The sequence below is a fragment of the Suricata suricatta genome, chromosome X, assembly GCF_006229205.1.
Source record: "Suricata suricatta isolate VVHF042 chromosome X, meerkat_22Aug2017_6uvM2_HiC, whole genome shotgun sequence".
NCBI lineage: Eukaryota > Metazoa > Chordata > Mammalia > Carnivora > Herpestidae > Suricata > Suricata suricatta.
The window spans coordinates 44,301,900-44,327,845 of NC_043717.1; the positions used below are offsets into that span (position 1 = coordinate 44,301,900).

At 41.3% G+C, this 25,946-nt stretch overlaps 1 pseudogene; it reads left to right on the plus strand.

The window, feature by feature from the left end:
* The first annotated feature begins 1,950 nt into the window (after positions 1-1,950).
* On the plus strand, positions 1,951-24,450 carry LOC115283404 (annotated as a pseudogene).
* The last annotated feature ends 1,496 nt before the right edge of the window (positions 24,451-25,946 follow it).

The window sequence follows — 25,946 nt, forward strand, 5'->3', positions numbered from 1 at the left end:
TTTCAGCATGCAACTGGGTCAAAGTACCATTGTCTTTCCCTACTAGCCAGCACCTAGTTATCAGCCTTTATGTGCTGCTGATGCCATGGAAGACATTCTATATTGTGAGCCCTTTTGTGAGACTATAAAGACTTTTAGGCATCTTCAAGTTGGTAGGAAGTTCCTTTGTCTAGCAACAACTGGAAAAAAAACTTGGGAAACAATATGAATAGATACTTGACTGTTCATCTAGTTTTGCTGCTTTGGTGCGCATTACTAAGATTCTTTGCATTGATGTTAAAGTCTCCATTAGTAACTATTTTGGTTCATTAAGTTGCTGGAAGGCCATGTTCGAAAGATTTGGCATTACAAAGTGCAGTAACTTATTAAAGGAATGGTATGCGACAGGAGGGTGATATGGTTAGGGAGTGATCTGAGCTTGATGTCCCAAACTCACTGTTCTCATAATTCAGATACACAACTACAAGGCAAAGTACAAGTTTCTCAGTGTGTACCCAAGAGAATGCTGCCAACTGATAAGGACAATTCAGTAAGTTCCTCATTAAAAAAATAAAAATAAAGACAGGCTTAACTTCTCCATGAGGGTTAATCTTTGAATAAAACCTTCAAATGAAGCCCTGGTTCCCAGAGATGGAATGAATACCTAAGGACATAGGCATTATTGTGGATGAGGCCCAGCAGCTGGGAATTCCAGAAACTGTTCAGCTCTGGTTTCTCCCTGACAAGGTAATAGGATACTCTTATGGGATTTCCATCTGGGGCCATATTTGGTATGGAGCAGATTCCATGGTGGAGGAAGCAAAAATATGAGTGAGTTTTGCTTCTCTGCATTGTTCTCACAATTGATGGTTCCAGCTTGCCTGATATTTTGCACAAATGACTTTGTTTCCAAGGCTCCAGAAATTTTCTGACAGTGAACAGTGTTAAGTATTATGTTCACTCAAACTTTGGTTTATAATAGGTTTATTATTCCATATCACCTAGAAATTTATTAGAGTTGACCCATAAAGAGCAAGACTTAAATCTGTAGGAATTCATTCATTAGTATTCAGAATGTTATTTGAGGGTCTCCCCTCAAAATCATTCTTGTAAGGTTGGCAGAAGGCCAGCCCAAATTCATCTCTCCACATATAAATGTGGGTTTTGATTAAGATTCTTTGGCTACAAGTAGCAGAAAGTAGAGAAATTCACAGGATTGAAAGAAAGGTGAGACAGACAGAAGCCTTTCAGCTAGCAAGGAAACTTGATAATAGCAGAAAATTATTAACAGTTTCTCCCAGGTACTACTCCTGGAAGAAATGAATGAACACCAATAATTTTTCCATCTTTGCATTGCTGGATACAAAGTCCTGCCATCCCAAAACAATAATAAGCAAGGGATATGAACAGACCATTCACAGAAAAGGAAATATGGTATAAGAATGAGTGTGAGAGTAGATTGTGAGAGACACTAGATGACCAGAGGTGGTCCCTGCCCACAGAGCGTCACATACACTATCAGTCTGTGTGCTCCCTAGGGCATGGCTCAGATTCCACTCCCCTCTTCACGGCTCCCCATTGAATGCTTTGCATAGAGTAGCTATTTTAATCATCACAACAGCCCTTAATTTAAGTATGATTATGTCTCATTTGCCCAACAAGGAAACTAAGGCTCAGAGAAGGGAGGTAGCTGCCTTTAGGTTGTCTAGCTAGGAGGTGAAAGGACTAAGGCCACCTTATAGTGATCATTTCCCCCCCACATGCTGCCTTGGATGCTATATATGGTTTTGTAGTTTATGCACAAATAAGAGTACCCAGTCTAGAGGATAAGTGGGGACTGGGCTGAAATCTAACTTGTGATCCATTCAACAAGGCAGTTATCCCTGTGTGAATCTGTGCTTATCCAGTGGAAGGAGCTCATTTTCCTAACTTGTTCAGTCAGAGGAGTGCCTTTTTCACTACATTCAGAGAATGGCACTCTATGGGCTAGTAGCAGCCTTACCTGCTGCATCTCCCGGAGGTAGGTTGTGGAGAGGATGGGTAGGGGTTGCTGGGATGGATGAGACAACATAGGATAAGAGGCTGTTAGCTTGAGAGAGGCTGAGACAAACAAGATGAAATCTTGCAGGAGGCCCAGGTAGGTACTCAGGGGAGGAGACTATATATGGAAAAGGACAAGTTAGGGGCATATCCTATCTCTGGGAATTTACTCGGGCCTATGTGAGCTTCTTGGTTGAATCTAGGGGCTTGATTTTTGGAGCATTGAATCTATGGGGCTCTGTCTTAGTATCTCAATTTTAGGGTTCCATTTAGGGGGGCTCAGCTTATGAGGCTCTCCTGGATGGCTGGGTCCTAGATGATCCATTCACCATACTGGCCTATCACTTCTCTGACCTCCTCATTTCCAACCTTCTCTTCCAGCCACCTCAGTCCCCCACTTTCATGGTCATAACCTAGCCTCTATCCTCAACAAAAATGGAACCTCCTCCCCAGATCTCAAGTTCAAACATACTACTCTCTAATCATAATTTCTTGGTCCTCCAGCTGATTTACTTTCATACCTATCCCGCATAAGAATTCTTCAACTGCATCTCAACCTCTGATTCTTTCACTCTACCAACTTTTCACTGCTGCACACTACCCTTATGCTCTCACTTCCCTCCTTACCTAGTGTGGTAGGCACAACTCTAAGATGGTATTATGGTAATATGCCCTATATAATCCCCTTCTCTGGAGTATGAGCAGGACTTGAGACTTACTTCTAACCAATAGATTATGGCAAAGGTGATGGGAGATCGATCTATCTATCTATCTATCTATCTATCTATCTATCTACCTATCTATCTATCTGGCTTCATCTTGCTAAGATGCAATGAACTCAGCTGCTGGCCTTGAAGAGGGAAGCTGCTATGTTGTGAACTGCCTATGGAGAGGGCCACATGGCAGGGAACTTAGGGAAGACCCTAGGATCTGAGGACTTCACTTCTATAACCACAAAGAACTGAGTTCTGTCAACAACCACATAGGACTGGAAGAGAATATGAAATAATATGTGGCTTTATATGAGTCCTTAGCTCTAGCCAACAACTAGATTGCAGCCTGTGTGAGACCCTGAACAGAGAGAACCCAGATAAGCTGTGCCTGGACTTCTCACACATGGAAACTGTGGCATAATAACGGTGTGTGGTTTTAAGTTGCAAAGTTTGTGGTGATTTGTTAAAACTTATACATTCAGTTTAGATTTCATTATCCATCATTATAATCACTCCCTTGCAAACAGCCTTACTCTTTTAGCCCTTGTGGCCAACAGACTCTAAAGCGACCCCCAGTAATCCCCACTACCTGTTTTTCATGCCCTGTGTAATCTCCTCTTGAGTGTAAGCATAATCTGTGACTTGCTTCTAGCCAGTAGAATATGACAAGTGATGAGATGTCACTCCTGTAAGATTGCATTTTACCAGATTAGAATTAGAGACACTCTTGCTAGCTTTGAAGAAGTAAACCTGCCTTGTTGTGAAACAACCTATAAGGAGGATCATGTGGCAAGGAACTTGGCTTCTAACAGCTGAGAACCATCCCGACCTGAAAGCTAGCAAGAAAATGAGAACCTCAGTCTTATAGCTTCATGGAGATAAATTCTTCCAGCAGCCTGAGGGGCCCCAGAAGCAGTATTTTCACTAGCCAAACCTCTGATGAGACTGCAGATCTAGTTGACATCTGTATCGCAGCCTGATGAAGGAGAAGACCCAGCTAATTTGTTCCAGACTTCTGATACATAGAAACTGTGAGATAATAAATGCATTTTGTTTTAAGCTTCTGAGTTTGTAGTGATTTGTTCTATAGCATAGAAAACTCATACAGTCTCTCCCTCCCATATTTATACTGACCTGGCCAAATAAAGCCCAGGTTAGTCACAATGCCCCACCTACTCGACATCTGTATCTGAGCAGCTGAATGTTTATTAGAGAAAGCCAAAAAAACACACAAGTCGCTTGATTTCACTCTAAGTCATTGACTGCAGACCTCAAATAGGCATTAATAACAGCAATCCTGCTATGCTCACTTCCCCACTCTCAGAAATTGCTATTTCATACCTTTTCAGCTTCTCCCAAACTTCCCACATCCCAGTCTCCTCACTTTCAACCATTGGCTTCACATCACCATCCATTAAGAAGATAGCTGCGGGGTGCCTGGGTGACTCCTGGGTGGTTTCATTGGTTAAGTGAAAGGTCATGTATCCCCTTGGGCCTGAGTCTGGATTTGGGGAAATGGTTCAGAGCCCTCACAATTAAAACCTCAGAGAATTATCCTATTTTGCTTTTTATTTTAAAAGCAAATTTAACTATTTGAGGGGCCCCTGGGTGGCTCAGTTAGGTAAGCATCCGACTTTAGCTCAGGTCATGATCTCAAAGTTAGTGAGTTCCAGCCCTACATTGGGCTCTGTGCTGACAGCTCAGAGCCTGGAGTCTGCTTTGGATTCTGTGTCTCCTCTCTCTCTGCCCCTCCCCTGCTTGTGCTCTGTGGGGGACCAGCCCACACACCTTAGTCTAAGGGTCTCTGAGTAGGGGGTTGGTGTCGGCGCAATATCTATAAGAAAGAAGACAGACAACGTGAATGGTGGTAGGACCACACTTTACTAAGATAGACAGTGTCTTATATACCATAGGTGATTACATCTTTTTTAATGATTACGTAGTTTATGGTCCTTGAAGTAAAGACATGCTCTGGAAAGGATCATTCTTATCAGGGAAGAGAGGACAGGAGTAAAAAAACAGGAACATAAAGGAAGGGATTCCTTAACAGGAATCTGTCTCTATACACAAGATAAGCCTAAAGAATTTTCTTTGAGGAGTTTCACACTCCTTCAAGGCCCTTCAGCAGTTATTTATGGGGAAGACACTTATCCTTCAAGAAGTAAATCTTTGACAGAGGATTGTGTTTACTCCCAACAGCAGGAAATGAGCTAGAATCAACAAAGTAAGAGAAGGCTGGCATTACTGGTTGACCCAAGTTGATTCAAAGCCTAAAAGTATATGCCTCTTTGAAAAGCAATGAGAAAATCATAGACAGGATAAACAGAAGCCACATATGCAACCCAGGAGGCCAAATGTTGTTTCACAGTCTTTCGACTTGTTCTGCAACTTCCCAAATAGTTTACCTGCGCCCGGGAGGCATAGACAGTTATGGTCACTATGTAGATTCTCCTGTGCCCCGGAGGCCTTGCAATCAACGGTCACTATGCGGGAAGTTTTTTTTGGCTTACTGGGCCCCAACAGTGCTTGTGTGTGTGTGTGTGTGTGTGTGTGTGTGTGTGTGTGTCAAAAATAAATACACATTTTAAAATGTTTTTTTTTTTTTTTTTAAAAGAAGTTAGCTGCATTCGAGGTGCTTGTGTAGACCAGTTAGTTAAGCGTCCAACTCCTGATTTCAGCCCAGGTCATGATCTCACAGTTTGTGAGTTCAAGCCTTCCATCGGACGCTGCTCTGATTGTGCAGAAACTGCTTGGGATTCCCTCTCTCTCTGCCCCACCCATGCTTGAGTGTATGCACCCGCTTTCTCTCTTTCTCAAGAATAAATTTAAAAAACGAAGACGGTGCCTGGGTGGCTCAGTCATTAAGCGTTCAATTTCTGCTCAGGTCATGAATTTGCAGTTCGTGGGTTTGAGCCCCGCATGAGGCTCTGTGCTGACAGCTAGATCAGAGCCTGGAGCCTGTCTTCAGATTCTGTATTCCCTCTGTCTCTGACCCTCCCCCTGCTCATGCTGTTGCTCTCGCGCGCTCTCTCTCTCTTTTTCTCTCTCTCTCTCAAAAATAAGTAAAACATTAAAAAAATTTTAAAAGAAGATAGCTGCATTTAAATGGAAACTCCCTTATCTCACCACTAGATTTGTACCCAAAAATCTTCTTCTTCAGACTTGTCACATGGAGGAACTATTCCTCTTTTTATCAAAGACCAATCCCTCCACATCTGCTTTACACTCTTCTCACCTGCTCAAGGTCTTCTTCAGTTACTCCCATCTCTCCTGTATCACTGGTTTCTCCTTTTTGAGGCCATTCCATCAGCACATGCATATGCTCTGTTATCTACCATCTTTAAGAGTCCCCTTGAATTCCATGAGTGCCTCCTGCTACTGCTTATTTCTCTCTTCCTTTCACAGCAAAACTTCTCAGACTTGGGTCTTTGCTGTCCCCACTTCATATCCCATTCACTTTTTCAGCTAACTCCAGTCTAGTTTGGTAGCACTCCATGAAGCCTGCTCTGGTCAAAGCCACCGAAGACTTCATGTTGTCAAATCCAACAGACAAGTCTTTGGACTTGTCTTTGCTCATTCTCATTGTCCTCTCAGTAGCATCTGACATGGTCAACCAGTTATTCCTTCTGGAAACATGTCTATTTCTTCTCATCCTGCTTTTCTGGCTTCTAAATGTTGATGTTCTGAGATTATAGACCCATTGCCCCTTTGTTATCGCCACTTGAATATCTAATAGACACCTCAAATTCACGTCTAAAACATAAATATTGATATTTCCTCCAAGTCTGTTCCACCCACCACCTTCCCCTATCTCAGTACAACTACTAGTTATTAAATTAGAAAATGGAGGGGTGCCTGGGTTGCTCAGTTGGTTGAGCGTCCCACTCTTCATTTCAGCTCAGGACTTGTCTTCAGGATTGTGAGTTCAAGCCCTGTATTACTAAAAAATAAATAAATAAATAAATTGAAAACTATGAATCATGCCTTTTACTCACCTCCTCCACGCTCAATAGTACTTATGGAGTACTATCGGTTTTCTCTCTAAAACTTGTTTTGAATTTGTCCACATCTATCTCCAGTATCACTAACCTACACCAAACCACCTTGTCTCTTGTCTGAACTATTGTAACAGCTTCATTATGGTCTCTCTGCTTCCACTTTTGCTTCTCGATAATTCATTCTCCACACAGTAGCCAGAGTAGTCTTTCAAAAAAGACTCTTGCATAGAATATTTTCCATTGCATTTCAAATGAAAGTCAAACTTCTTGCCATGGCCCTTGCTAGTATTACACATTTTATCTCCTGTACCTCTTTTCCTCTCATACTAATTTCCATGTCCTTATCTTTTTTTTAAACTGTCGTCTTCTGGCCTTCTATCTCTTCCATATGAGAACAATTTAAATGTTACATCCTCAGGATGCCTGGGTGGCTCAGTTGTTAATCATCTGACTTTGGCTCAGGTTGCGATCTCATGGCTCAAGAATTTGAGTCCCACATCTGGTGAGCTGGAGGCCTGCTTTGGGTGAGGCCCCCCCTTCCACACCCTTTCTCTCTCTCTCTCTCTCTCTGCCCCTCACTCACCTGCACCCTCTCCTTCTCTCTCAAAAAAAAAGTTACATCCTCAGAAGTGTTTTTCCTGACCACTGTATTGAAAACTGTTCCTCCTTCCTCTGCTGTCCTACTCAAATGTAAGCTCTGTGAAAGCAGAGTCTTTTTCTTGTTAGCTTGGGGCTTAGTGCAGTGCCTGGCACATATTCAGCCCTCAATCAATATTTGGTGAATGAATGAATGGGGGTGAATGAGGCAGTTTCCCTGAGGACTTAAGTGCAATGTACTTCAATGTGAGAACTGAGATTGGCATGAAAGACAAAATATACTGCACAATTAAGGGGACAGGTTTATTCAGGTTATTGCAATAGAGAGACCGTACACTAATGGGAAATGTCTTAAAGATGAGGAAGGGAGACTGAGATTATGGATATGGAGCCAAGTAGACAGGGTGGATAGTTTAGGAGTCTTATGGAGTAATGAGGAAGAATAGGCACAGGCCTTATCTGAGTCACTGAGGAAAGAGGGAGCTGAGGTTCTTTTTCTTTGAGAGATAGAGAGGGCACGAGTGAAGGGCAGAGAGAGAGAGAGAGAGAGAGAGAGAGAGAAACATGGCTCACCTGAAGCAGTACTTGTGCTCCCCTGATGTGGAGCTCAAACTAACCAACTGTGAACCGAAATCAGATGCTTAACAACTGAGCCATCCAGGCACCCAGTGGAGCTAAGTCTTATCACAGACTATGTGGGAGCAGAGAAATCCTTGGTAATTAGCCCTTTCTCAGAGCACAAAAGTATGGGGGATTTTTGAACCATGACTACCTTCTGGGAACACAAGGCTCAGATAAGTTTCAACATTGGCACTGTGTAAGATAGCAGGTCTGATTCAAGCTTCCCCTCTGACCTTGAAGGCCAGCTAACACCATTAGCATTTCTAAGGGCGGGCCTAAAGATGGAGGTTAAGACTAGTCACGCCCTACATGAGGGTCCTAGTCACGCCCTACGTGAGGGTCCTGGGCCCACTCTGTGATTGGTCAATACTCTAAATGTGATTGGCTCCCACTGGGGGTGTTGATGTATGGTTAATGTTACAGCCAGTATTGATGGGGGGGGGGGTAGGGATTGGATCGCTGTGCCTGTGTCGCCATTTCCTGTAATGCCCTCTCCCTGAAAGAGACCCTGCCCTACCATGTTCAGGGCTTGCTCCACGTGGATCCAGTGTGTTGGTGGAGTCTGTGAGCCTGAGCTTAGGCTGGGCCAGCCTAAACTCATAATAAAGCCCTTTGCTTTTGCATGCGTGACTTGGTCTCCCTGGTAGTCTCTGGTTTGGGGGGGCGATATTAGAAACTTAGGTATTACAACTGGTTATCTCAGTTTTAGTACAGGAGGTTGATCTGAATATTTCAATCTGTGGAATCATTTTGGGAGCCTAGCCTAGGCACTCACTCTGAAGGCCTGTATTTGGGTACAATCTGAACAACCTGAGTGGACCACTTAGGGCCATCATTGGAGGTAAATGATTCTGGAGTCTTAGCCTGAGGGTCTCAATCTTGGGATCTCAGTTTGGCAGATCAGCTTCAGTGAGATTTATCCGGGAATTCTACTCTGGAGAACTCAGAGTAGAGGCTGCAATTAGGGAATGCTCCAATTAGGGGAGGCACAGTGAAGGGGCTCATTCTGGATGTAACAGGCTATTGTTTAATCCAGTGGCTCATTCTGAGGTTGCTAAGGAGTTTCATTTTGGGGGGATCAGAATGTGGCTTCAGTATGGGGATCTGAAACTTTGTTCTGCAAACTATCTCTTGTACACAATCTGGGAAAATTCTTCACGGAGCTCAGGCAGGATATTTGTTCTGGAGACATCATTTTGGGGGTTTGGTCTAGAAGCTGGACCATCTACCTTATGGTTGCCTGTCTAAGGGCTAAGGCACTGCTAGCTTAGTACTGGAGATCAGTCTCACTGTATTGGTTAGTGAGAGCTCTGTTTGGATCACTCACTGTTGGATGTGCATCAGGATTTGGGCTTAGGGTTCTGAGTCGTTGTGGATCAGAATTCAGCCTAACCAAGAGGGCTCAGCTGACATCAGATGTGATTGCATGTAACAGAGAACCAACAAATAATGATTGTTTAAACAACCATCATTTTCTCTCATGTAAAAGCAGTCCCAAGGAACTGCCTCTCTCTTTCATTTAAATATTATTAGCCAAAGCTTATATCACATGACCATCAGTTGTAAGCGATACTGGGAAATGCAGTCTTTTAGCTGGACTTATGTCAACCCAGCTAAAATATATGGGTTCCATTCCAAGGGAGAAAAGGGAAAATGTAAGTTGGAATGTGAAGCTAGCAGCCTTGCTGCACAGGTGTCTCAGCCTGGGATTCTCAGTCTGAGCCCCTGATTATGAGAATACCATTTTGAGTACTCATTCTGGGTGATGAATTTAGGGTCTGAGAGATTGAAAGCTCATTCTGGGGAATCAGTTTCATGATCACAATTGGGGGATCTTGGTATAGAAACTTACTCTAAGGGAGTCAATTCAATTTCTGAGTCTGTGAACAGTCTGGTAGAGTCAGTCTACAGCTGCCCATTTTTGGTCTTCCATTTTATAGGAGTTTCAGTCTGGGGGTACTCAGATTAGGGAATCATTCTAGTATTTAAATATGAATGTTCAGTCTGGGAGCCTGGTTCCTAGTGTTGTACCTATGGGACACCCTCTCTCTGGATTGCTGTCTATTTTTGGCATATATCCTAGGAGCTCAGACATTGGGAGCTCAATCTGAGGGTTCAGTGTGGGAACTTCCTCAGGGGAGTCAGTTAAATGGATAACCTAGGAGCTAATTCCAGGGCACATGGGTTAGGGGCTCAGTCTTGGAAGCTAACTCTGCAAACATAAACCTAATGTTTTGATGGGAAAAGATAGAAAATCTGAACAGATCCCTAACTAGTGAAGAAATTAAATCAGTTATCAAAAATCTCCCAACAAATAAGAGCCCTGAGCCAGATGGCTTCCCTGAGGAATTCTACCAGGTATTTAAATCAGAGTTAATACCCATTCTTTTCAAGCTGTACCAAAAAATTAAAATGGTAGAAAAACTTCCAGACAAATTCTGTGAAACTAGCATCACTTTGGTTCCCAAACCAGACAGAGACCCAGTTAAAAAAAAAAGAACTACAGTTCCAGTATCCCTGATGAATATGGATGCAAAAATCCTCAGCAAGATACTAGCAAATTGAATTCAACAACGTATAAAAAGAAAAATCTACCATGATCAAGTGCGATTCATTCCCAGGTTACAGGGCTTGTTCAATATTCACAAATCCATCAATGTGATACATCACATTAACAAAAGAAAGTATAAAAACCATATGATTCTGTCAATAGGTGCAGAAAAAGCATTTGGCAAAATACAGCACCCTTTCTTAATAAAAACGCTTGAGAAAGTTGGGATAGAAGGAACTTACTTAAACATCATAAAAGCCGTTTATAAGAAGCCCACAGCGAATATCATCCTCAATGGGGAAAAACTGAGAGCTTTCTTCTTGAGATCAGGAACATGACAAGGATGTCTACTCTTACCACTATTGTTTAACATAGTTCTGGGAATCTTAGCATCAGCAAACAGGCAGCAAAAGGAAATAAAAGGCATCAGAATTGGCAAAGAAGAAGTCAAACTTTCACTTTTCGCAGATGACATGATACTCTACATGGAAAACCCGGCAGACTCCACCAAAAGTTTGCTATAACTGATCCATGAATTCAGCAAAGTTACAGGATACAAAATCAATGTACAGAAATAGAGGAGTAAGGAGGAAAGATGGCGGAGAAGTAGGGAGCCTTGTAAACTTCATCCACCCACATCTATCAAACTGAGGACATTACTCTTATCTGCAAGAGTGGTAGGAAAAAATATAGACTCCAGAAAAAAGATAACCTCAAAGATGCCTGAATGAGTGAGTGCAAACTGGAGAGATTGGAAAACGGGCCAGCCCTAGAGGTGCAGGGGAGGTGGGAGCCCCAGGCCCACACAGGGAAAGTGTATGGAGCCCTGGAGAGACAAAGGGAAGAGAAAGAAAAACTGAACACACTTATGGTACTGTCTCTAGAGAAGAGATAAAGACTTTAACCCAGGATGGAGAGAAAATCTCTCACTCCATATCTAATCGCTGGCCTTGGGGAGAAAAACCTGTCCCATAAAGCTGGTGAATTCTTCCTCGGGCTTGATGGCATCAGCACCCACCCAGGACGGCACAGGGGAAAAAACAGCCCCCACCCCGTGGGCGATTAGGGTGACGGCCCACAGGAGCGCACCTCACCTCTAGTGGTGGCAAGTGCGAATCCCCAGTGGCACCAGAAAAAACAGCTCCCATGCCTACGCGATCCCAGCCGGGAGTTTGTGGTGGCCCACTAGAGCCCACCTCACCTCTGGCAGTGGCAGCGTGAATCCCAGCCTGCACCATGAGAAACAGTTCCCTCCCCCTATGAGATCCTGGCTAAGAAGCTGGCTGCCAAAGAGAGTACATCTCATCTGTGGTAGCATTAACGTGCATGGACTAGGATTTTGAAGCGAGGTGGGCCTAGAAAATACAGTTTGGCTCTCCCGGGGCAAAGGAGATTGGACTCATAAGAGTGGCTTGCAGCACTTAGTTCCAGCAGAGCTTGAGGCTATGCTTCTTCTCTCCACAACCACCAAGGAGGGGCCTCCTAGAGCAGCCCTTGAGACCTACCTACACAAAACAACAACTATCCCCGAGGAGGAGCTGCTGCTTTTTTTGTATTTAATTTTTATTTTCTTTTTTCTTTTTCTTTTTTTTTTTTTTGAGAGACAGAGAGAGACAGTGCGAGCAGGGGAGGGTCAAAGAGAGAGGGAGATACAGAATCCAAACCAGGCTCCAGGCTCCGAGCTAGCTGTCAGCACAGAGCCCGATGTGGGGCCCAAACCCACGAACTGCGAGATCATGACATGAGCCGAAGCCGGAGGCTTAACCGACTGAGCCACCCAGGCACCCTTTTAATTTTTATTATTTTTTTTACTCTTTTTAAATTTTTTAATATTATTATTTTTACTCTTTATTTTCCTTTTTCCTTTCTCCCCTCTTTTTTTTCTCTTGACATCCAGTCTCATCCTTATCTCACCCCTCGGCTGGTTATAGGCTTTTAGACTGTCCATTGTCCTTTGTTGTCTCTGTCCCCCTTTATTTTTTTCTTCTCTTCTTCTCTTTTCTCTCCTTTCCCCTTTTAATTTGTTTGTTTGTTTGATTTGTCTGTGTGTTTGCATGATTTTGTTCCCTGTGTGTTTGTCTGTCTGTTTTCCTTTTCAGGGCTACCCCAAGAAACAAGCCTAAGTACACACACAGAGAGTCCCAAATATCGGTAGTAGGGAAATAAAATGATCAAAGGCACAACAAGAGACACTGAGAGACACCATTAAAAGAACACTTCCTGAAATGACAGGTCCTGGACGGTCAATAAGCCTCCTTTAACAGAACAATACAAAGAAGTGCACAGTGCACAACAAGCTTTTGAAACTGACAAGAAACAGGTAGCCAAAATGACAAAACGAAAGAACTCTCCCCTAAAGAAACTCCAGGAGGAAGTCACAGCCACAGAACTGCTCAAAACAGATCTATGAAACATAATTGAACAAGAATTTAGAACAATTGTCATAAAATTAATCACTGGGCTTGAAAAAAGAATCAGAGAAGCCACTGATACAATGAGTAGGGATATTCAAAATAGCTGTGACGAATTTAAAAAGGCTATAAATGAAGTGAATAATAAAATGGAGGCAGCCCCCTACGGATTGAAGAGTCAGAGAGAAGAATAGGTGAATTAGAAGACACAGTTATAGCAAAATAGGAAGCCAAGAAGAAGAGATAGAAATTGACCCAGGAGCAGGAAAGGAGAATTCAAGACGTGAGTAATATAATCAAATGGAACAACATTCGTATCATAGGAATTCCTCAAGAAGAAGAAAGAGAGAGAGGTCCTGAAAAGGTACTAGACCAAATTATTACTGAGAATTTCCTGAATCTGGGGAAAGAAATAGACATTTAAATTCAAGAGGCACAAAGAACTCCCTTAAGACGTAACTTGGATTGACCTTTAGCATGACCTATCATAGTGAAACTGGCAAAATATAGAGATGAAGAGAGAATTCTGAAAGCAGGTAGAGATAAAAGGGCCCTAAAGTAAAAAAAGAAACCTAAATATGGGCTAGAATATAGAAGAAAGTAAGTTGTGTGGGCTTAAATTCTATAAGGTTTTTATTAGAAATTTTAATTGGATTGGACTAGTATTTGGAGGCCATTTTAGGGCATCTGAAAAGGAGAATATAATAGTACAATTTTCCCTTTAGGAATATGATTCATATTGTAATTTTCAAGTTAGGTTGGCCCAGAGAGTGTACTGTCTTTTTGAGATTTCCAATTTAGTAAGGTAAATCAGAACACCAAGAAACATTTGTACTTGACTTAATTGCATTTATCTATCCCTTTTGATTAATATTACAGTTCTGATGAAAAGAAGAAGCCTCATTATAGTCTCAGTGAAGGAACACACAGAATATGATAGTGAACAATCAATATAATGTCTTTCCGGGACCCATGCCCTGGTGTCCTTTCTAAACATTTTCTTTGAAGCTTAAAAATAAAAATAAAGATCAATTTAAAAAAAAAGAGAAACCTGTCAGAGTCGTTACAGACCTATCTATAGAAACTTGGCAGGCCAAAAAAGAATGGCAGGATATCTTCAATGTGATGAACAGGAAACATGCAGCCAAGAATCCTTTATACAGCAAGCCTGTCATTCAAAATAGAAGGAGAGATAAAAGTTTTCCCAAATAAACAAAAATTGAGAGAATTCATCACCAACAAACCACCACTACAAGACATCCTAAGAGGGACTCTATGAGGGAAATATTGCAAGGAATACAAGGTACAAGACACACCACTATAAACATGAATTATACGGAGAACACAATGACTCTAAACCCACATTTTTCAATAATAACACTGAATGTAAATGGACTGAATGCTCCAAGCAAACAACACAGGGTAGCAGAATGGATTGAAAAACAAAATCCATCTATTGGCTATCAATAAGAGACTCATTAGAGACCTGAAGACATCTTCAGATTGAAAGTAAAGGGATGGAGAAATATCTATCATGCGATTGGACGACAAAAGAAAGGTGGAGTAGCCATACTTATATCAGACAAACTGGACTTTAAAGTAAAGGCAATAACAAGAGATGAAGAAGGACATTATATAATAATTACAGGGTCTCTCCATCAGGAAGAGCTAACAATTATAAACACCAACGCGCCCAATTTGGAAGCACCAAAATACATAAAACAATTAATCACAAACAGAAACAATCTTATGTGCTAATTGCAGGGGACTTTAATACTCCACTGACAGCAATGGATAGATCAACCAGACAGAAAATCACCAAAGAAACAATGGACCTGAATGACACATTGGAACAGATGGAATTGATAGATGTGTTTAGAACTCTGCCTCCTGAAGTTAGGAAATTCACCTACGTCTCGAGTGCACATGGCACATTCTCCAGGATAGATCACATACTGGGGCATAAAGCAGCCCTCCATAACTATAAACGAATTGAGATCACACCATGCACACTTTCAGATCATAGTGCTTGAAACGTGAAATCAACCACAGGAAAAAGTCTGGAAAACCTCCAAAAATGTGGAGGTTAAAAACCACCCTACTAATGAATGATTGGGCTAATCAGGCAATTAGAGAAGAAATTAAAAAATATATGGAAACAAATGAAAATGAGAATACAACAATCCAAACTCTCTGGCACGCAGCAAAGACAGTCCTAAGAGGAACATATATTGGAATCCAGGCCTATTTCAAAAAACTAGAAAAAGGGTAAATTCAAAATCTAACAGAGCACCTAAAATAACTAGAAGAGGAGCAGCAATAGCACCCCAAACCCAGAAAAAGAAGATAAATAATAAGATCAGGGCATAAAAAAAAACAAAATAGAATTCAAAAAATCAGTTGAGCAAATAAATGAAACCAAGAGTTGGTTTTTTTAAAAAAAATTGATAAACCTCTAGCCAGACACCTTAGAAAGAAAAGAGAGAGGACCCAGATAGACAAATCATGAATGAAAATGGATCTATTACAATCAATCCCTTAGAAACACAAGCAATCATTAAAGATTACTATGAAAAACTATATGCTGGCAAACTGGACAATCTAGAAGAAATGGACAAATTCTTAAACATACATGCACTACCAAAATTCAAACAAGAAGAGATAGAATGTATGAACAGACTGATAACCAGTGAAGAAATCAAATCAGTTATCAAAAATCGCCCAAGGAATAAGAGCCCAGGGCCAGATGGCTTCACAGGGGAATTCTAACAGTCATTTAAAGCAGAGCTAATACCCATTCTTCTTAAGCTATTCCAAAAAATAGAAATAGAAGGAAAACTTCCAAACTCATTCTGGGAACCCAGTATCACTTTGATTCTCCAACCAGACAGAGACCAGAAAAAAAAAAAAAAAGGAGAATTACACACCAATATCCTTAATGAATACAGATGCAAAAGTATTCAACAGGATACTTGCAAATCTAATTCAACAGCATGTAAAAAAAATTATCCTTCATAATCACGTGGGATTCATTCCTGGGTTATAGGACTGGTTCAATCTTTGCAAATCCATCAATGGGATACATCACATTAACAACAACAACAAAAAGATAAAAACCATATTATCCTGTCGATAGATGCAGAAAAAGCATTTGACAAAAATACAGCCCCTTTTCTTAATAAAAATCCTTGATAAAGTCGGAATAGAAGGAACTTACTTAAACATTATAAAACATTTACGAAAAGCCTACAGCTAATATCATCCTCAATGAGGAAAAACTGAGAGCATTCCCCATGAAATCAGGAACACGACAGGGACGTCCACTCTCACCATTGTTGTTTAACATAGTGTTGGAAGTACTAGCATCAGCAATCAGGCAACAAAAGGAAATAAAAGGAATCAGAATTGGCAAAGAAGAAGTCAAACTTTCACTTTCACTTTCACAGATGACATGATACTCTACATGGAAACCCGATCAACTTCACCAGAAACCTTCTAGAACTGATCAATGAATTCAGTAAATTTGCAGGGTCCAAAATCAACGTACAAAAATCGGTTGCATGTTTGTTCACCAATAATGAAGCAACAGAAAGAGAAATCAAGAAACTGATCCCATTGACAATTGCACGAAAAACCATAAAATACCTAGGAATAAACCTAACCAAGGATATAAAAGACCTATAAGATGAAAACTGTAGAAAACTTATGAAGGAAATAGAAGTAGACACCAAGAAATGAAAAAACATTCCATGCCCATGGGTCAGAGGAATAAACATTGTTAAAATGTCTTTATTACCCAAAGCAATCTACACATTCAATGAAATCCCCATCAAAATTGCACCAGCATTCTTCTCAAAGCTAGAAGAAACTATCCTAAAATTTGTATGGAACCACATGAATCCAAATAGCCAAAGTAATATTGAAAAAGAAAACCAAAACGTGAGGCATCACAATCCCAGACTTTAGCCTCTACTACAAAGCTGTCATCATCAAGACAGTATGGTATTGGCACAAATGCAGACACATAGACCAATGAAATAGAATAGAGAACCCAGAACTGGGCCCACAAATGTACCGCCAATTAATTTTTGACAAAGCAGGAAGGATTATCCAATGGAACAAAGACTGCCTCTTTAGCAGGTGGTGCTGGGAGAACTGGACAGCAACATGCCAAAGAATGAAACTAGACCACTTTCTTACACCATTCACAAAAATAAACTCAAAATGGATAAAGGACCTGAATGTGAGACAGAAAACTATCAAAACCCTCGAGTAGAATGTAGGAAACAACCTCCTTGACCTCAACCGCAGCAATTTCCTACTCGACACATCCCCAAAGGCAAGGGAAATGAAAGCAAAAATGAACTCTTGGGACCTCATCAAGATAAGAAGCTTTTCACTGCAAAGGAAACAATCAAGAAAACTAATTGGCAAACGACAGAATGGGAAAAGATAGTTGCAAATGACATACCAGATAAAGGGCTAGTTTCCAAAATCTACAAAGAGCTCCCCGAACTCCACAACTGAAAAACAAATAATCTAGTGAAGAAATGGGCAGAAGATCTGAACAGACACTTCTCCAAAGAGGACATCCAGATGGCCTACAGGCTCATGAAATGATGCTCAACATCACTCATCATCAGGGAAATGCTAATCAAAACCACACTGAGATACCACCTCACACCAGTCAGAGTGGCTAAAATGAACAAATCAAGAGACTATGGATGCCGGCGAGGGTGTGGAGAGACGGGCACCCTCCTACACTGTTGGTGGGAATGTAAACTGGTGCAGCTGCTCTGGAAAACAGTATGGAGGTTCTTCAACAAACTATCAATAGAACTACCCTATGACCCAGCAATAGCACTACTAGGAATTTACCCAAGGGATACAGAAGTGCTGATGCATAATAGCACATGTTCCCCAATGTTCAAAGCAGCACTGTCAACAATAGCCAAATCATGGAAAGAGCTTAAATGTCCATCACCTGATGAATGGATAAAGAAGATGTGGTTTATATATACAACGGAATACTACATGACAATGAGAACGAATGAAATATGGCCATTTGCAGCAAAGTGAATAGACCTCAAGGGTGTCATGCTAAGCGAAATATGTCAGGGGGAGAAGGACAGATGCCATATGTGTCCACACATAGGTCTAACAGGAGAAACCTCACAGAGGACCATAGGGAGGGGATGGGGGGAAAAGAGGTGGGGAGAGAGAGGGACACAAATCATGTGAGACTATTGAATACTGAAAATGAACCAAGGGCTGAAGGGGGAGGGGGAGGGGGAAAGGGGTTGGTGGTCATAGAAGAGGGCACTTGAGGGGAAAAGCACTGTGTGTTATATGGAATCCAATTTGACAATAAACTATTAAAAAGAATCAATGTACAGAAATTGGTTGCATTTTTATACACCAATAATGAAAGCAAAAGAAAGAGACATCATGAAACTGATCCCATTCACAATTGCATGAAAAACCATAATATTCCTCAGAATAAACCTAACCAAAGATGTAAAAGATCAGTATGCTGAAAACTATAGAAAACTTATGAAGGAAATTGCAGAAGACACATAGAAGTGGAAAAACATTCCATGTTCATCGAGTGAAAAAATAAATATTGTTAAAATTTCAATACAACCCAAAGCAAACTACAAATTCAATGCAATTCCAATCAAAATTGCCCCAACATTCTTCCCAATGCTAGAACAAACTATCCTAAAATTTGTATGGAACCACAAAAGACCCCGAAGAGTGAAAGTAATATTGTAGAAGTAAACCAAAATGCGAGGCTTCACAATCCTAGACTTTAGCCTCTGCTACAAAGCTGTCATCATCAAGAAAGTATGGTATTGGCACAAAAGCAGAAACATAGACCAATGGAATAGAATAGAGAACAACAACAACAAAAAAGAATAGAGAACCCAGAACTGGACCCACAAAGTACGATAAATTAATCTTTGACAAAGCAGAAAAGAGTTTCCAATGGAAAAACGACAGCCTTTTTTACAGATGGTACTGGGAGACCTGGACAGAAACATGCAGAAGAATAAAACTAGACCACGTTCTTACACCATACACAAAAAGAAACTCAAAATGGATAAAGGACCTAAATGTGAGACAGGAAACCATCAAAACCCTATAGGAGAAACCAGGAAACAGCCTCCCTGACCTCAGCTGCAGCAATTTCCTACTGAACACATCCCCAAAGGCAAGGGAATCAAGAACAAAAATGAACTATTGGGACCTCATCAAGATTGAAAGCCACTGTACTGCAAAAGAAACAATCAAGAAAACTAATAGGCAACCGACGGAATGGGAAAAGATAGTTGTAAATGCCATATCAGATAAAGGGCTAGTATCCAAAATCTATAAGGAACTCACCCAACTCCACACCCTAAAAACAAATAATCCAGTGAAGAAATGGGCAGAAGACATGAACAGACACTTCTCCAAAGAGAACATTCAGATGGCCAAGAGACACATGAAACAATGCTCAGCATCACTCATCATGAGGGAAATACAAATCAAAACCACACTGAGATACCACCTCACACCAGTCAGAGTGGCTAAAATGAACAAATCAGGAGACTATAGATGCTGGCAAGATGTACAGAAACGGGCACCCTCCTACACTGTTGGTGGGAATGTAAACTGGTGCAGCCGCTCGGAAAACAGTGTGGAGGTTCCTCAGAAAACTGTCAAAACAACTCCCCTATGACCCAGCTATAACACTGCTTGGAATTTACCCAAGGGATACAGAAGTTCTGATGCATAGGGGCACGTGTACCCCAATGTTCAGAGCAGCACTTTCAACAATAGCCAAACCATGGAAAGTTCCTAAATGTCCATCAACTGACGAGTGAATCAAGAAGATGTGGTTTATCTATACAATGGAATACTACATGGCATTGAGAAAGAATGAAATCTGGTCATTTGTTGCAACATGGATGAAACTTGAGGGTATTATGCTGAGTGAAATAAATCAGGCAGAGAAAGACAGAGATACCATATGTTTTCACTCATACATGGAACAGGAGAAACTTACAGATGACTATAGGGGAAAGGAAGGGGAAAAATTGTTAAGGAGAGGGGGGGAGGAAAACCATAATAGACTCTTATAGACTAAAAACAAACTGAGGAGATGATGGAGCCTGAGAGAGAGGGGAAAATGGATGATGGGCATGGAGGAGGGCACTTGTTCGGATGAGCACTTGGTGTTATACGAATACTAACTTGACAATAAACTATATATTTTTTAAAAAACTAAGGTTTTGAGAGTGGGAGTTCAATCTTAGAATCTCTGGAGTCCACCTGGATTGCTGCCTCTTCCATATAAGTCTGAGGATTCATACTTGGTTGTTACAGCAAATAGCACCCAGGAAGAGACAAGCCACATGCACTGGGGAAATCAGAAAAGACTGTTTATTGTGCACTGGTGCCAGCCAAGCAGAGTCATCTCCAAAGGCTGAGCCCTGAACATTGATATTGGCCTCCTTTCTTGGCCTGGATTATAGGGGGTCGAGAGACAAAAGAAAATGGGAAGGGCGCCCCATCTGTGTTGGTATTTGGGCAGTTGGTGGACACAGGAGGCAAACAAGATTATAGAAGCAAAAGTATCCAAGAGGAGTATCCAGCCTTGGGCATCTGGCTGGCCTCTTTTAACTTGTTTTTACTAGTTTTTCTCCTCAGGGTATTAGTTTTTTTTTTTAAGAAAAAAATTTTAACGTTTATTTATCATTGAGAGACAGACAGACAGAGCATGTGCTGGGGAGGAGCAGAGAGAGAGCAAGACACAGAATCTGAAGCAGGCTCCAGGCTCTGAGCTGCCAGTACAGAGCCCGATGCAGGACTCAGACTCATAAACCACGAGATCATGACCTGAGCTGAAGTCAGACGCTCACCCAGCTGAGCCACCCAGGTGCCCCTCAGCGTATTAGTTTGAGGCTGAGACCTTGTTAGCTCATCTGGGAACACCTTGTCTCCTGATCTCAATCTGTAAGCTCATTCTGAAAGTGGAAGTTGAGAATTTCAGGTATTGGCAGCTCATACTGCAGCAATTTAACCACATAGTCTCATGCCCAGGAGCCTGTGTTAGTCTTGAGAAGCAGAAACCAAGATGGGATTAAGTGAGCAAGATTTTATCAGGGAAAATGCCCATAAGAGAAAATAGGTTAGATGCCATGGAAGGCTGAGAGAGCTATCAGAACACAATGTAGTCTGACCCAAATAAGGATAGAAGGAGGAAAGGTTGAGCAGAAGTGTTCTAGACTGCTGTGCAGTGCAAGGAAGGTTTGGCAAGGCTGTCTGGGATTCCTGAACCAAAGTAATCAAGTATCTCTGCCATACTCACGCTGGAAGTAGCTTGTGGGAAGCATGGTCTTTGCAGAAACGTAGGAATAGACTTCAGACCACAGCAGCTGGTGCACTTGATCAGTTATCTAAAAAGCCTATAAGATGCGTAGTGGTGGTTTTCTCTGGGGATTCCTTCTAGGGCTCATTCTGGGCATGTTATTTGGGAGCTCAGACATTCAGGTTTTCATTCTGAAGGAACCTATTTCAGAATATGGGCTAGGATTGTACCTACAATGAGGGGATGTATCTGTGGCCTCAGCATGTGAGGGATCCTTCTGGAAACTCAGCCTTGGACTACTTCCAGGATGTTCTCCCTATTTTCCTTCAAGGAGCTACATTTGGGGTCTCTACCCCATGGCTGTGCCTAGAGGTTCATTATGGGGCATGACTTTGAGAGTTTAAGCATTGACAATTCAGTCTTGAAACACTTGAGGATTCAATATGAAACCCTGACGTTTGTTCTAATGTGTGAATGAGCCTCTCATCTAGTGATTGCCCAACTCAAGGCTCAGTCTGGGTAGCTAGGTCTGGCTTGTTCTGGGAGGATCAGATTTCAGGAATTTAGTCTGTTGTATTTTAGCCTGAGGAGTCAAGCCTAGGGGATCTCAATGTGATGACCTCACCTGAAGATCTCTGCCCAGTGGGCTCTCTCTTGGAATACAGGCTGGATTCTAGTCTGAAATTTTCCATCTGAAGCACCTGCTGCATTTAGACACTAGCAGTTCACTTTTGTGGATCAATCTGTGTTTTAATCTTGGAGTTCAGTTTAAGGTCTCATGTTGGGGACTGAGTTTGGGCTTAGGTTTTGGGAGTTAAGTCTTCAACACATCAATTTGGTCCTCTTCATCTGAAGGCTTAATCTAGTCTGAAATGTTCGCTCTAGAATTGGGTCTAGAATAGAAATAAACCAAGTGTCATGCATAGAATTTGAGTGTGTATTTAGATGTGAAAAAATACATTTTATTTTCTGTAACTGCCAATGAATTTAGGCATTTCTTTCAATAATAAATGTAAGATAATATCTCACTGTGGTTTTGATTTGTATTTCTCTAATGATGAGTGATGTTGAGCATCTTTTCATGTGTCTGTCAGAATGGCTAAAATTAACAGCTCAGGAACAGGAGATGTTGTCAAGAATGCAGAGAAAGGGAACCCTTTTGCACTATTGCTGGAATGCATACTGGTGCATCCACTCTGGAAAACAGTATGGAGTTTCCTCAAAAAATTAAACTAGAACTACCCTATGACCCAGGAATTGCACTACTAGGTATTTATCCAAAAGATACAAAAATGCGGATTCAATGGGGCACATGTGCCCCAAAGTTTATAGCAGCACTATCGACAATAGCCAACTTATGGAAAGAGCCAAAATGTCAGTTAACTGATGAATGAATAAAGGAGATGCAGTATACACACACACACACACACACACACACACACACACACACACACACAATGGAATATTACTCAGCAATCAAAAGAAAGGAAATCTTGCCATTTGCAGCAATGTGGATGGAACTAGAGTGTATTATGCTAAGCGAAATAAGTCAGAGAAAGATAAATATCATTTCACTCATATGTGGAATTTAAGAAACACAACAGATGAACAGAGGGGAAAAAATGGAAAATAAGAAAAATGGAGAGGGAGGCAAACCATAAGAGAATCTTAAATGCAGAGAAAAAACTGAGGGTTGCTGGGGGGATGCTGGGATTAAGGAAGGCACTTGTTGGGCTGAGCACTGAATGTTATATGTAAGCAATGAATCACTGGATTCTACTCCTGAAACCAATACTACACTGTATGTTAACTAATTTGAATTTAGATTTAAAAAATAATAAATGTAGGCACCCAAGCACAGTTGTATTAGCAGTACCTGTGAATTTGTCACCAATAGATATTTTTCATAGCATATCTCTTAAAATATTGTTTACAATCATCATTAATTTGAAATCCAGTAGTCATTCAAACTGCTAACCTGCTAGTAGAGGATAGTATTTAATGCATTAATAAAGAAATATGTATATTACAATTAGTTTTTGTAATGTTTTGATAACTATATCTTAATATAATTCATTTCCTTTGTAATCCTAGATTTTATTTTATGTATTTAAAAATATTAATCTGGGAAGGGATATATTGACTTCACCAGATTGCTAGATGTGTTCAAGGCACAGAAAACGTGGTCTGTCACTTAGTATACTCAACCTTGGACTTCAGTCTCAAGGCTAACTTTCAGGGTTCATTCAGAGGTCTTGGTTTGTTGGAGTTCAGACTGGAGTTCCAACTGTGGGATTTCTAGAAATCTTACTCTGATACTGTGATTTTTAATAAGAAATATATATCTGGTCTTCGACCCTGTTCCCGGCACAGATCTCCTAAAATCTTTGTAATTTCCTAAGTGATTAGAATGGCAAAAGGTATCTTTTGCTATGTTAGTGAGGTGATTTTTGGAAAACCCCTAGGTAACAAAGGATGGGGGCTGGTTGTCTATAGAGCCAAACCTGTGATTAGAAGGTTGAAACTTTCAGTCCCACCCCTCCACCTCCTGGGAGGGGAGAGGGGCTGGAGGTGGAGTTTAATCACAAAAGGTATTGCGGACACTGCTGCTTCCCAGAGATGCCCACACCTCCCATCCATTGTCAACCTCACCATGTTCTTTGACATTGTCATGGATGGCGAGCCCTTGGGCCTTGTCTCCTTCATGGTAAGGGACCTGGAAACCAAGATGTTACATAAAGATATTTTGACAGATGAGAGCTATTTGCAGACAAAGTTCTAAAGACAGCAGAAAACTTTCATGCTCTGAGCACTGGGTGAAAAAGTTTGATTATAAAACTTCCTGCTTTCACAGGATTATTCCAGGATTTATGTGCCAGGGTAGTGACTTCACACACCATAATGGCACTGGTGGCAACTCCATCTATGGGGAGAAATTTCATGATAAGAATTTCATCCTGAAGCATATGGGTCCGGGTATCTCATCCATGGCAAATGTTGGACCCAACATGAACGGTTCCCAGTTTTTCATCTGCATGGCCAAGACTAACTGGCTGGATGGTAAGCATGTAGTCTTTGGCAAGGAGAAAGAGGGCATGAATATTCTAGAGTCATGGATCACTTGGGGTCTATGAATGGCAAGACCAGCAAGAAGATCACCATTGCTGAATGTGCACAAATATAATATATTTGACTTGTGTTTTATCTTAACTACAAACCATTTATTTTATAGCTCAGGAGAGCACCCCTTCACCTTCATCTTCTTGAAATATCCTATAACCTTTGTGCTCTCACTGTAGTTCTATGGGTTCCATATTTGCCTTACTCCCCTCCAAGTCTAGCTAGATTGCAGAGTTAAGTTTATGATTATGAAATAAAAACTAAACAACAACAAATCACCAATTTCCAATGAGTTAATCTATTGTGCCTATGTAATGAGGCCTCAGTAAAAACCCTGTTGGAAAGCATAGATTCACAGAGAGCATAGAAGCTCCTTGCTCCTTGCTCCTTCCCACACACCTTGCACTCTGCAACTCTTCCATCTGGCTGTTCCTGAGTTGTATCCTTTTATAACAAACTGATAATCTAAACTTTTAAAGTTTATTTTATTTTATTTTTTTATTTTATTATTTTTGAGAGAGAGCAAGTGAGCAAGGGGAGAGAGAGAGAATGAGAGAGAGAGAGAGAGAGAGAGAATTCCACAAGGGGTAGAGAGAAGGAGAGAGAGGGAGAGAGAATCCTGAAGCGGGGCTTGAGCTCACCTGAAGCGGGGCTTGAGCTCATCTGATGAGGGCTCAAACTCATGAACCATGAGATCACGACCTGAGCAGAATTTGAACTTTGAACTGACTGAGCCACCCAGGTGCCCCAATCTAAACTTTTGTAATGTTTATTTACTTCTTTATTTTTATGTAATCTCCACACCCAATGTGGGGCTCCAACTCAATACCCTGAGATCATGAGTTGTATGCTCTTTGGACTAAGACAGCCAGGTGTCTCTAAACTGATAATCTAGTACATAAAATGTTTCTCTGAGTTCTGTGAGCTGCTCTAGCCAATTAATTGAACCTGAGGAGGGGGTTGTTGTACCCTCCCATATAAAGCCCTTTGGTCAGAGTACAGGAGATAATCTGGACTTGTGGTTGGCATGGGACGTGGGGGGCAGTTTTGTAAGACTGAACCCTTAATCGGTCGTATCAGAGGCTATCTTCAAGTAGGTAGTATAAGAAGTGAGTTGAACTGGAGGACACACAGCTGATGTCAGAGAATTGCTTGGTGGTGTGGGAAAACCCCCTACAACACACAGGAACTGGTGGCCAGAATCCTACCTATTTTTTCCATGCACATTTGAGGCCTTAGACCCTGGAAACTCATGCAGAGGTGCTTAATCTCAGTATCTTCATTTGGGCTTCTTTGAACTCAGTTTAAGTTGTTGAGTCTGTTGGAACGAGTTTCTGTAGTTCCATAGAAGTTTATGCCTCCTGAAGTTATCAGTCTGGGAATGCTCCTGGTTATCATTACACACCATTGTTTCCTACCTCTGTGTCTTTGTATATATATATTGTTTCCTCAGCATGAAAGTCTCTTCTTCTTCTTCCTTTTCTTCTTCTTCTTCTGCTTCTGCTTTGTAACACATCCCCACTCTCACGCACACAAACACCCCAGCACCTGATAGAATTC